This window comes from Trichomycterus rosablanca, chromosome 14 (assembly GCF_030014385.1).
Source record: "Trichomycterus rosablanca isolate fTriRos1 chromosome 14, fTriRos1.hap1, whole genome shotgun sequence".
NCBI lineage: Eukaryota > Metazoa > Chordata > Actinopteri > Siluriformes > Trichomycteridae > Trichomycterus > Trichomycterus rosablanca.
In genome coordinates this window covers 23,428,537-23,442,390 of record NC_086001.1, presented here as the reverse complement: position 1 = coordinate 23,442,390, position 13,854 = coordinate 23,428,537, and the positions used below count along the sequence as shown (strand labels likewise).

Sequence of the window (13,854 nt, the reverse complement as noted above, 5' to 3'; positions counted from 1 at the left end):
GGGTGAGTGAGTTTGGGTGGTGTGTATGGGGATGTTTTCTGTCTGATGGATAAATATAGTCTGGATACCCATTCATTTCCTATGGCGGTCACTTTTGACCGGGAACACCACAGGTGTCACAAGGCTGACTAAAACACTCAAAATTCAATGAAAGAATTTTTTTATGTTCAAGTGCATATTGTGGAGGATATCATGAGGCCTTGAGGCAATCAGATGTAAAACACAATATTTATGAGTGTTTTAAGTTGTAAATCGGTCAGATTTGACCCGAACACGACAGAAGGGTTAAAGGAGTCGGATCACTATCGTTAGCTGTCATTTAAAAATACAGAGACAAACCATCTCATCTAATACAAAATAGAATAAATAATGTATAACAGTTTAATGATGCACCATACAGTGAAGTAAAACACAAAACCCCTAAACTTGTAAAAAGGTTTACTTCAATAACAATAAAATGTCAAAAATACATAAAATCACCTAAATATTATCTACATAACACATACAGCAAAAACATGTGAATGTGGAAGCATGTGTGTGTATTGTGTATGAGTGTGTGTATTGTTTGTGTATTGTGTGTGTGTGTGCATGCTTATGAATATTAACTGAATAGATACGTATGTTAGACACGTATACATACATGAAGTAATGTAGACACACATATTAACTCCTTAGCAATAGTAATGATACACTATGTGGCAAAAATTATTTGGACACCTTACCATGAGCTTGTTGGATCTCATTTCAAAAAACTAACAGTATTAAAATCAACTGACTTGTGTGTGATCATTCGTGACTTGTGATCTCCTGAACAGGTGCAAAAACATCAAATCATCTGCTTCAGAGCGACTATGAGGGACGGGCCAACTGCATCCTAAACTTAATGCAATTTTCCAACAGCGAAATGTTTTGTTGTGATTTTTATACTTGGTGGCAATGTTTAACTAAAATTACTTTTATTTAGTGTTTAAAACTTCTAAATTACCTCAGTTTTGTCAATTGATTTCAGTCAATTATATCAATCACATAAGTTTAAATCACTTGAGATGTAAAAGTAAAGTCTGAAGTTGTGTAGTTTTGCTTTATTTACTTAGCAAATGGTGAATCATTACGTTTAGTTCTTGTGGCGTCAGGGTTCCTTGGTGTAATGGTTAGCACTCTGGACTTTGAATCCAGTGATCCGAGTTCAAATCTCGGTGGAACCTGGCTTTATTTAGGTAAAAACACTGTTATCAATGCTGAGTAGAGAATAGTGTGCCACATGTGACTGCTCTATGCCGAATTGTAACACCAAAAGGCAAATGATTGTTTACAGCGCCATCTACCTAAAGGTTTAGAAACTTTAGCAGTTCCAGGATGGTAGCGTTCAGCGCATGCGCAAGTACAACAGAGCGCTTGTGGGGTGTAGACCACGATTACTTGTGTTAGTTGTGTCAACCAAGCAGATCACCATTCAGGAAGGTATATCAGTGCCAAAATACGAGCCAGTTTGTTCAGTAAAACTTTATAAGCCAACAGCAGCGAATAAACTTAAGAGTCACCTTAGATTACATGTTAACTTCCATCTATCCATCCAGCTTAAATACCCTAAACACTATGTACAAAACATGTGGAGCTATTCTTACTACAGTAAAACACACTGAACTGACTTTTAAAGTGAAGTTCAAAATGTTGTACAGAGATCGTTCCCATCTAGTGGTGCTAGATAAATTACAGCTTGTTGCTTGGGTACAGATTTGTGACATTATTATTAAATTGTTGTTGTTGTGTTTGTTGTTATTTTTTAATTGTTCATGTTTTTAAGTGTAAAACCATAAACATCACTGCCTATAAATAAATGAATATTGTGTTTCCAGCTGAGATCTTTGTTTACGTGAACAATGTCTGAAATTGGACGAGCTTGATTAGTTTGTAATATGTGTTAAGATGATGAATGAACCTAAACACTTGCTTTTAAATTTGAAGTTTTTATTTATTTATTTTAGTTTCAATACAACGTTACACCAGCAAGATAAAGAAAGCAAAAATAAAGTGTCCCAAGTGTTTTTGTAACGTGTTGTAGACCTGCAATGGCGATGGCAATGGCGAATGTTTTTGGTATACAGGAAAGAAAAGGCCGAATGCAGGTGAAAATGTGTTATTTGGCAACCAGCACTGTGTAAATATTGGACAGAACACATGATGGGTAATTTTAACTTGTTGGGTTGTGCAGTTTAACCATTAGTTCTTAATCTGGTCGTGATGTTAGTGAATTAAACCTACATCTCTCTGATGGTCTGATCGATGAGCTGTTTGTTCTAACATGTTGCTTAAGCCCGGCTAGCTCAGTCGGTAGAGCATGAGACCCTTAATTTCAGGGTCGTGGGTTTGAGCCCCACGTTGGGCGAGTATCTTCATTTAACATCTACGGAAACCAAAAGAACGTTCTTCCACTTTGGACAGTCGGTCTCTGGTGACTTATCAGGTGGATGTTTGTGCTTGTAGGACTGTTGTTTACTGGATGTTATTTAGTTACTTATTTCCACTATTCTGTGGGACTACACATTGTTGTTGTGTCTCATATCCGTTTGATCAACAGGCAGGTTGTGCAATAAAAGGCACTCGTCCCTGGGGGGGCTCGAACCACCAACCTTTCGGTTAACAGCCGAACGCGCTAACCAATTGCACCACAGAGGCACGTGCACAGCTGTTTTACTGGATGGTACACATGGGTCACATGACTTGCTAACATTTACAGAAGGGCAATTAAGTTTGGCAAATTGAAATAATGGCATGTTTCTGACCTGAATGAGAGAGGCATTAAAAAGATCTCACACTTGTCAGAGACAACGTTTGAAGCCCAGGTCAATAGAACCTCCTAGTGAGAGAAGGCTCACTTGTTTGTTAGTTTAAGTCCAAAAGTGGGTGTGGCTCATACGGGGATCAAACCCATGACCTTGGTGTTATTAGCACAACGCTCTAACCAACTGAGCTAACCGGCCTATGACCCAAGCAGGGCATATACCCACATACCCGATTCTACACTGCCAGCACTTCAGTTATGGAGCTGCCACACAGAAACGATGGAGAGCTTTACTGTTGTTCTCAAGTTCGTCTCGGCTGTAGGAGAGGAGACTTAATGGATGAATTCAGTTTAAATATTAATTTAAAAAAACTTAATGATTTACTAGGTTGTTTGTTACAGTTTCCTTTCCAGTCGTACCTCCACACAAACCAAAACACTCAATCTGTAAAGGAAAGACACGTGCATGAATGTGATGAGGTTCTAAGATTTTCTAATGTTGCGCTCACTATTAAAAGTTAAAAGTATGGGGGTGTGTCAGTACCAGTACCAGGGAGTGTCATGGTATGGGGGTGTGTCAGTACCAGTATCAGGGTGTGTCATGGTATGGGGGTGTGTCAGTAATAGTACCAGGGTGTGTCATGGTATGGTGGTGTGTCAGTACCAGTATCAGGGTGTGTCATGGTATGGGGGTGTGTCAGTACCAGTACCAGGGTGTGTCATGGTATGGGGGTGTGTCAGTACCAGTACCAGGGTGTGTCATGGTATGGGGGTGTGTTAGTACCAGTACCAGGGTGTGTCATGGTATGGGGGTGTGTTAGTACCAGTACCAGGGTGTGTCATGGTATGGGGGGTGTGTCAGTAATAGTACCAGGGTGTGTCATGGTATGGGGGTGTGTCAGTACCAGTATCAGGGTGTGTCATGGTATGGGGGTGTGTCAGTACCAGTACCAGGGTGTGTCATGGTATGGGGGTGTGTCAGTACCAGTACCAGGATGTGTCATGGTATGGGGTGTGTCAGTATCAGTATCAGGGTGTGTCATGGTATGGGGGTGTGTCAGTACCAGGGTGTGTCATGGTATGGGGGTGTGTCAGTACCAGTACCAGGGTGTGTCATGGTATGGGGGTGTTTCAGTACCAGTACCAGGATGTGTCATGGTATGGGGTGTGTCAGTATCAGTATCAGGGTGTGTCATGGTATGGGGGTGTGTCAGTACCAGGGTGTGTCATGGTATGGGGGTGTGTCAGTACCAGTACCAGGATGTGTCATGGTATGGGGTGTGTCAGTATCAGTATCAGGGTGTGTCATGGTATGGGGGTGTGTCAGTACCAGGGTGTGTCATGGTATGGGGTGTGTCAGTACCAGTACCAGGGTGTGTCATGGTATGGGGGTGTGTCAGTACCAGTACCAGGGTGTGTCATGGTATGTGGTGTGTCAGTACCAGAGTGTGTCACACACACTTATACCTAGGGTACCCTGTTACCCCCAGGACATGGGGAAAACATGCTAATTTCACTCGATAATTGAACCCAGGACCCTCCAGAAGCCGTCCCACAGTGGAAATCAAGTCAGTATATGTGCAGTCACATGAATCCAGTCATGCCCATATATGGTAAAGGTAAATTCACTCTGCTCCCTCGGAACGCTGTGACATCACAATGTGGACCTGTGCTCTTCAGCAGCAGCATTTAGATTTTCTCCTCATTTACGATGGCTGCTTCTCTGAGACAGAGGTTTCTGCGTGTGCTGTGTTGCGGGGCGCCTCCCCGGGCGTCCTCCGGGGGCGACCCGGGTCACGGGGGTGGCACAGGGGCCCAGGAAGCACTCCTGATGGAGGGGTTTCTGTTTAAGAGGACCAGGAGTGTGTTTAAAACCTGGAACAGGTCTGTACACTGATGCTTAGTGTATATATCAGGAATTCTCTATATATATACACTCAATATTATATATATACACTCAATAATATATATATATATATATATATATATATACACTTAATATTATATATACACTCAATATTATATATATACACTCAATAATATATATATATATATATATATATATATACACTTAATATTATATATATATACACTCAATATTATATATATACACTCAATATTATATATATACAGTATATACACTCAATATTATATATATACACTCAATATTATATATATATATTTATATATATACACTCAATATTATATATATACACACTCAATATTATATATATACACTCAATATTATATATATATACAGTGTATCACAAAAGTGAGTACACCCCTCACATTTCTGCAAATATTTTATTATATCTTTTCATGGGACAACACTATAGACATGAAACTTGGATATAACTTAGAGTAGTCAGTGTACAACTTGTATAGCAGTGTAGATTTACTGTCTTCTGAAAATAACTCAACACACAGCCATTAATGTCTAAATAGCTGGCAACATAAGTGAGTACACCCCACAGTGAACATGTCCAAATTGTGCCCAAAGTGTCAATATTTGGTGTGACCACCATTATTATCCAGCACTGCCTTAACCCTCCTGGGCATGGAATTCACCAGAGCTGCACAGGTTGCTACTGGAATCCTCTTCCACTCCTCCATGATGACATCACGGAGCTGGTGGATGTTAGACACCTTGAACTCCTCCACCTTCCACTTGAGGATGCGCCACAGGTGCTCAATTGGGTTTAGTCCATCACCTTTACCTTCAGCTTCCTCAGCAAGGCAGTTGTCATCTTGGAGGTTGTGTTTGGGGTCGTTATCCTGTTGGAAAACTGCCATGAGGCCCAGTTTTCGAAGGGAGGGGATCATGCTCTGTTTCAGAATGTCACAGTACATGTTGGAATTCATGTTTCCCTCAATGAACCGCAGCTCCCCAGTGCCAGCAACACTCATGCAGCCCAAGACCATGATGCTACCACCACCATGCTTGACTGTAGGCAAGATACAGTTGTCTTGGTACTTCTCACCAGGGCGCCGCCACACATGCTGGACACCATCTGAGCCAAACAAGTTTATCTTGGTCTCGTCAGACCACAGGGCATTCCAGTAATCCTTGTTCTTGGACTGCTTGTCTTCAGCAAACTGTTTGCGGGCTTTCTTGTGCGTCAGCTTCCTTCTGGGATGACGACCATGCAGACCGAGTTGATGCAGTGTGCGGCGTATGATCTGAGCACTGACAGGCTGACCTCCCACGTCTTCAACCTCTGCAGCAATGCTGGCAGCACTCATGTGTCTATTTTTTAAGGCCAACCTCTGGATTTGACGCCGAACACGTAGACTCAATTTCTTTGGTCGACCCTGGCGAAGCCTGTTCCGAGTGGAACCTGTCCTGGAAAACCGCTGTATGACCTTGGCCACCATGCTGTAGCTCAGTTTCAGGGTGTTAGCAATCTTCTTATAGCCCAGGCCATCTTTGTGGAGAGCAACAATTCTATTTCTCACATCCTCAGAGAGTTCTTTGCCATGAGGTGCCATGTTGAATATCCAGTGGCCAGTATGAGAGAATTGTACCCAAAACACCAAATTTAACAGCCCTGCTCCCCATTTACACCTGGGACCTTGACACATGACACCAGGGAGGGACAACGACAAATTTGGGCACAATTTGGACATGTTCACTGTGGGGTGTACTCACTTATGTTGCCAGCTATTTAGACATTAATGGCTGTGTGTTGAGTTATTTTCAGAAGACAGTAAATCTACACTGCTATACAAGCTGTACACTGACTACTCTAAGTTATATCCAAGTTTCATGTCTATAGTGTTGTCCCATGAAAAGATATAATGAAATATTTGCAGAAATGTGAGGGGTGTACTCACTTTTGTGATACACTGTATATATATACACTCAATATTATATATATACACTCAATAATATATATATCTATATATATATATATATATATATATATACGATGTGTTTGATCTCTGCAGGCGGTGGTTCATCATACAAAACGATCAGCTTCTCTACAAGAAGAGGTTTAAGGTCGGTCACATGACTTTACATTAACTAAATCAGCTCTTTCCTGGACTCTGTGAAATACCCATAATGCACCGGAGTCTTACGCCCCTCATAATTCAGGCGCATCACAGCAGAGGTCGACTTCTGTGCCGGGATGCGCCCCTAACCGCCCCCGTCGCGTTTAAGTCTGGGACGATTTCACCGGCGTTTATATCATCAACTGTATAAATAAGAAGGTTTTATGTTCTATTCCCCCAGCGAGACTTCACGGTGCTGGCTGAAAACCTGCAGCGCTGTTCGGTCCAGAGCTGCGAGGACGCCGGGCGACGCTTCTGCTTCCGGGTGGTCACGCCCACAAGGTAAGTCCAGATCTATAATCATCAGAGATAGACAGATGATCAATAAACAGACAAAAGATAGATAGACAAGATGATGGATAGAAAGACAGACAGGTAGATAGACAGACTATTTATCTATCTGTCTATCCATCTGTCTGTCTGAATGTCTGTCTATCTATCTGTTTATCTATCTACTCAATCTGTCTATCTGTCTGCATCCTATATAATCTGTATCTATCACCGTGTGTACAGGAGCTGTACGTTCCAGGCCGACTGTGAGGCAAGTAGACAGGCGTGGATTAGCGCCATTCAGAACCTGACTGAGAGAGAAGAAGAAACAGTCGAGAGCGAGGTGAATTATCATTACCACTATACTCCGGGAGGGGAGGGGTTCAGTTCTCGGCTTTAACACCAGTTTAATGCGTCTGAATCAGGAGGAATCAGACGGGTACAAGAATGATTCAAAATCAGACTCCAGTGAGACGTTGTCGGATGGGGAGATTCAGTTGGAGGACTCAGACTCGAGTGAGCAGACAGACTCCCAGGGACCGCGGGCATCTTCTGAAGCTTCAGGTAACCTTAACACCACCACGTTCGAGCCCGACACTATTGAACTCTAGTGACTATATATTTAACCCTTGGGTTTTGTAGGTGGGATCAGTTCTGGAGAAGTCATCTGTGATGCTCTCGAGAACAAGGGTGAGTATGCCGGCCCTTTATATGGACCCTTATTTTTGGTCCACATAAGACCTGAAGCATCATTGGTGATACTTGTGTTGAAGATGCTGAAGGAGAAACCACCAACGTAGGAGGTCAAGAGGAAAAGATGACCCATACAAACCCGGACAGCCGATACACATTTGGAGAGCTGCTGGGAAAGGAAGACTGTGGTTCAGTCTATGAAGGAGACCATAAGGCAGATGGGAACCAGGTGAGTATCAGTTTGCTGTGTCGTTCCTCCCCTTGATCCTCCTATGGCTCCAGATACCTGTGACGACCTACCAGGACCTTATTGGGTCACGAGGACCTCTGAGTACCACCCCGGCCCCTGGATTCCTCTTAGCCCCAGACATGAACCCAATTGAGCATCTGTGGGACCTCCTCAATGGTCGTGTTGACTCTACGGATCCTCCGCTGGATGTAGGATGAAACAAGCAGAGGCCAAATCAGTAATAATAATAACATGTCTCTTGTGGGCAGCAGGTTGAGATGCCATGCGCTGTACCCGAGACAGACGACATCTCAGAGGAAATGTCACGTGTGGTTGAGGACGTCTCTGAGCTGCACAAGTGCTATGAGGTTTACAAAACCATTGGATCAGGTAACTGGTACCACTTTCAGTCGTCTCTCTGCCTTTGTGTAACACAGATGTGCATCTTTTAAAACCTGACTTAATATTTTTTTTTTATTCAATCGTTCTTCAGGTGGTTATGCGACGGTCAAGCTCGGCAGGCACATTCAGACTCAAGAGCCAGTGGCCATCAAGATCCTGGAGAAGAAAGAGCTCGGGGTTAGTTTCAGCAAAACCGTCTGTTAAAGACGGACGTGTCTCAGTTTCCAAACATTTGGTTCTCCTAATTCTGATCTGAAAAGTCATAAAACTGTTCCGGTTTCATCCCCATTGCAGGATGAGTTGTCTGATTTGAGGATCGAGATTGAAGCCCTGAAGAACCTCAATCATCAGCACGTGTGCCGCTTGTACCAAGTCATGGAGACTGCTGACCAGATCTACATGGTGCTTGAGGTACCATCAGTGGTTGGAAACTATCAGATTTGATTAATCTCTGGATTTATAATGATTTGCTGCTCACTTGACTCGCTCTCTCCTCCAGTTTTGTCCGGGTGGAGATCTGTTCGACCACATCGATAATAACGACAGGTTGTCGGAGGAGGAGACACGCAGGATCTTCCGTCAGATCGTCTCGGCGCTGGCCTACGTCCACAGCCAGGGATACGCCCACCGTGACCTTAAGCCAGTGCGTCAGCCAAACGATTTCCACTTATACTTTGTGCTCTTTCTTTGTTAGTGCTTGGACATGACGTGTTTTATTTTGACTCTCAGGAAAACATGATGCTGGATGAGAAGAACAACATCAAGCTCATCGACTTTGGTCTCTGTGCCAAACCAGAGGTTCGTGTCTCTACTAAGACTGTAGTGTATACTTAAATCAAGCGATTTGAATGCCATTCAGAGAGTCTAGTAAGATAGTGTGCTTACCCCCATCCATCATGCTTTAATGAAGCCTTGCACACATGGTGTCCACAATTAGTTTCAGTGATCAGTTAGATGAACAGGACGTCACAGAGCCATGCTGGTTCAGTTTGTGTGCTGTGTTGCAGATGCGAGTCAACAGTTGGACCTTCGGTTGATAGAAATCTGTTTTGTTGTAGGGTGGACTGGGTACTGCTCTGACTGAGGGCTGTGGAACCCCTCCCTACTTGGCACCAGAAATCATTGATGCGCAACCCTATCATGGTGCAGAGGTAGGTTTGATTGGGGTGTGTCCCCAGGTTATTCCTGATAAACTTCAATTAAAAAGTCTCCAAATCCAAGGTGTTCAGTCCCCTCTGTAGCCCCATTCATGAGTTATTCTATGAGGTCTGGATGAGGGGACTGACCAGGGTAAAGCATGGTTAAAAAAGACAATGAATATGTGTGTGTGTTTTAGGCAGATGTTTGGAGCTTGGGTGTTGTCCTATATGTCATGCTGTGTGGCTACCTCCCGTTCGATGGTGACAACTTTGTGGAGCTCCATGAACAAATCACTGTAAGTCTTGGAACTACAATGAAACACCATTGGCATACACGTCTTGTTACGATTATGAAACAGAATCCATTATTTAATGCTCAGCAGCATGTTAAACATACAGTAAAAGTAACAGTAACGGCTTGTGGTGATGTTCTTTGATCAGATGTGATTGTTTTGCTCTGTGTTTCCTCAGAAAGGACACTTTGACACTCCTGACTGGCTGTCTCCTGGTTCTGTACTGCTGCTTAAGGAAATGCTGCAGGTGTGTGTTGTTAGGTTTTTTGGAACATAACATCATTATTAAACATAAATTCAATATGGGAAGTTTTACGGCATTTTCCAAGTTTTACGACATGCATGCCGCATGGCCGCCGCATGGTCTATTGTTCAAAATGGCGGCTGCCATGGTCTCTTGGCAGAGGTCTTCTAGACTCCTACCGAGGGGGGGAGGCGGAGCCCTGGGCTTTTTAGCACATTTCATTGGCTCCAACAGCAGCGGCGGAGGAGGAGCCTAGACTAGTTTAAAAGAAAGGCGCGTTGAGAAGCTGGAGCTCTTGCTTTGGTGGTTGTGTGTCTAGACTGCAGGAGAAAAGAGCGCTGATCGGCTTAGCTCTGGCATATATTCACAGATCATTTTTACACTTAATAAAGTGTTTTGTAGAGTACTTTCTGGATTCTATGACTGCTTTCTTCAAGGTCTCTCGACAAAAGATTCATCCTAACAGTGTTTAATGTGAGCAAAGCGGGTGTGTGTTTCTCTGTGGGCTTCATCACCTGAAGTTCTTGTATCTTGTCCTGTAGGTGGTTCCAGAGCGGCGTATAAAGGTGGAGCATCTGCTGGATCACGAGTGGGTAATGAAGGGGTACAGCAGCCCTGTGGAATGGCACAGCACATGCCAGGTACAACATCCACCCTAGACGTAGTACAGTGACATGATGGACATGATGGAGCAGCTGGTGTCTGAGGTACACTTCGGTACTTGTATCTGCATCAACACAGATGCTAAAATGTAGACACATATTTATTAATATTTATTAATGTGTTTGTGTGTGTGCAGTGGAAGTTTGATCAGACCACAGCTACGTATCTTTTGCTCTTGAGAAGGAAGCAGCGCAGTAGTCCAGTGTGTAGCTGAGCGGACGTGTAAGAAATCCAGGTAACATTCCCACAATCAGTGTATTTTACCTGATAAACGCTGCTCTACATGCTCATCTGTCCAAACACTACAGCTTCTGGAATGTTCTTACACCTCTTCTTGTTTTATTTAGCAGGAGACGTTGTCGGCGCATCAAGGAGGGACGATGGTGGAGCCGTCCAATCAGGACACGTTACATCTCAATTTCACATTTCAGTGATTGTTGCAGATGTTTCTCTCTAACCCATCCTCTCTCTCTCTCTTCTTTTACCAGAACGATGCATTTTGGGTATCTGTGTGTGACTGGTTAGAGGAACTCCACTGAGGTGCCGCCCTTGTTGATCCACACAGCTGTATGAGAAGTGTAGAACATGGATGACCAGGATCAACAAGCATCAAAATCTTATAACATTAAATAATAAATAAATAAACTCACTGAATATATGAAGGTGCATGAATGTTCATTTTTACAATAGCAACACAACGTTTCCGACATGTTACAGAACATTGAACTCAGCAGTGAAGATACAGACCTACTGTCAGCTCACTCAGAGCAGCCTGAGATTGTTACCCTAAAACTTAATGAACTCATATCTCCTAAAGAGACAGTAAACTATTAACAACCATTTTATAATACACGAGGTCCAGTTACAAAATACACTATATTGCCAAAAGTATTCACTCACCCATCCAAATCATTGAATTCAGGTGTTCCAATCACTTCCATGGCCACAGGTGTATTAAACCAAGCACCTCGCCTTGTCGCTCTCAGGAGCTCAGTGAATTCCAGCGTGGTACTGTGATGCCACCTGTGCAACAAGTCCAGTCGAGAAATTTCCTCACTACTAAATATTATACAGTCGACTGTCAGTGGTATTATAACAGTGGAAGCGTTTGGGAACAAAGTGGTACCACGTAAAATGACAGAGCGGGTCAGCGGATGCTGAGGAACATAGTGCACAGAGGTCACCAACGTTCTGCAGAGTCGATCACTACAGACCTCCAAACTTCATGTGGCCTTCAGATGAGCTCAAGAACAGTGTGTAGAGCTTCATGGAATGGGTTTCCATGGCCAAGCAGCTGCATCCAAGCCTTACATCACCAAGCGCATGGACTAAAGCATGCCGCCACTGGACTCTAGAGCAGTGGAGACGTGTTCTCTGGAGTGATGAATCACGCTTCTCTACCTGGCAATTCAATGGACGAGTCTGGGTTTGGCGGTTGCCAGGAGAACAGTACTTGTACAAGTTTGGTGGAGGGGGGATTATGGTGTGGGGGTGTTTTTCAGGAGTTGGGTTTGGCCCCTTAGTTCCAGTGAGAGAAACTCTTAATGCTTCAGCATACCAAGAGATTTTGGACAATTTCATGCTTCCAACTTTGTGGGAACAGTTTGGGGATGGCCCTTTCCTGTTCCAACATGACTGCGCACCAGTGCACAAAGCACAAAGTCCTTAAAGACGTGGATCAGCCAGTTTGGTGTGAAAGAACTTGACTGGTCTCAACCAGATAGAACACCTTGAGATGAATTAGAGCGGAGACTGTGAGCCAGGCCTTCTCGTACAACATCAGTGTCTGACCTCACAAATGCACTTCTGGAAGAATTCTGCAAAAATTCCCATAAACACACTCCTAAACCTTGTGGAAAGCCTCTCAGAGGAGTTGAAGCTGTTATAGCTGCAAAGGGTGGCCAACATCATATTAAACCAGGTGGATTAAGAATGGGACGTCACTCAAGTTTTCTGTTATTCCTCAAAGAAATTGATTGAAGTCAGGATTTCTCGTTGTGATGTTTTGCTTTAATCTTCACTGTAAGTGCGCAGACTCTTAAATGGTTTTTGTGCTGCCATGCAGCTGGTTGAATGGAGTTAGTGTAGAATCATGTACAAAGATCTAAAGGAAGAACAGGTTAACTGGCCGGTTAGCTCATTTGGTTAGTGCGTGGTGCTTATTAACTTCAAGGTTGCGGGTTCGATCCCCATATGGGCCACCCCTACTTTAACGATTAAAGGTAGCATGGTTGAGAGAGAGTCAGGTGAGCATGTGCTGCATATCAGGACTTTCTAACCTGAATATTTTAATCAATGAAAGTAAGAATACCACCCTGTTCTTCTGCCATCTTCAATTCTGGCTTCATTTCACCTAATGAACGTGGCATGACCTTTATAAATGCTTACAATCCATTTCATCAATGGCAATAAAAAAAAAAAGAACTGCTGTGTAATTGAGTGAATTCTTGCACTGCACATGGCAGAAGACTAAAAGAAATTTAGACCGTGTAGAATAAAAGTATTAGTAAAGTATGAGGTTAAAAGCATCAGCTTTTATTTATTCTTAAAAGAAAAATACATGAACCTCAGTCATCACGAAGATCTGTTCTGCTCAACAACAGTAAAGCTCTCCATCGTTTCTGTGTGGCAGCTCCATAACTGAAGGGCTGTCAGTGTGGAGTGCTGCTCCATCCCAAAATATAATCGCAAATCATTGTTTACAGCGCCATCTAACAGCCAACTCGCTCTTAAATTACTAATTATTAACTTTTGGGCTTAAGTCAGACCTCACTGTGTGGTTCCATGGTGTAATGGTTAGCACTCTGGACACAAATCCAGAGTCAAAGCCAAAAAGAAAAATACACACACACACACACACACACACACACACACACAACTTCAGACTTTACTTTTACATCTCAGATTTTTTAAACTTATGTGATTGATATAATTCTGAGCTAATTTAGAAGTTTTCAGTCAGTAAATAAGAGTAATTTTAGTTAAACATTGCCACCCAAGTATCAAAATAACAAACTATTCCACTGTTAAACTGCACTGAATTAAGTTTAGGACCCAGTTGGCCGGTAGATGGCGCTGTAAACAAT

General features: G+C 43.1%; 1 long non-coding RNA gene and 1 other non-coding gene across 2 annotated transcripts; both read left to right on the top strand.

The window, feature by feature from the left end:
• Window positions 1-1,133: 1,133 nt before the first annotated feature.
• trnaq-uug (transfer RNA glutamine (anticodon UUG)) lies at window positions 1,134-1,205 on the top strand. Its single transcript has one exon. It is a non-coding gene; the product is annotated as a tRNA-Gln (tRNA).
• An 8,575-nt stretch (window positions 1,206-9,780) lies between these two features.
• Window positions 9,781-10,806, top strand: LOC134326605 (uncharacterized). The gene is made up of 3 exons (XR_010014541.1): window positions 9,781-9,864; window positions 10,040-10,108; window positions 10,648-10,806. It is a non-coding gene; the product is annotated as an uncharacterized LOC134326605 (long non-coding RNA).
• The last annotated feature ends 3,048 nt before the right edge of the window (window positions 10,807-13,854 follow it).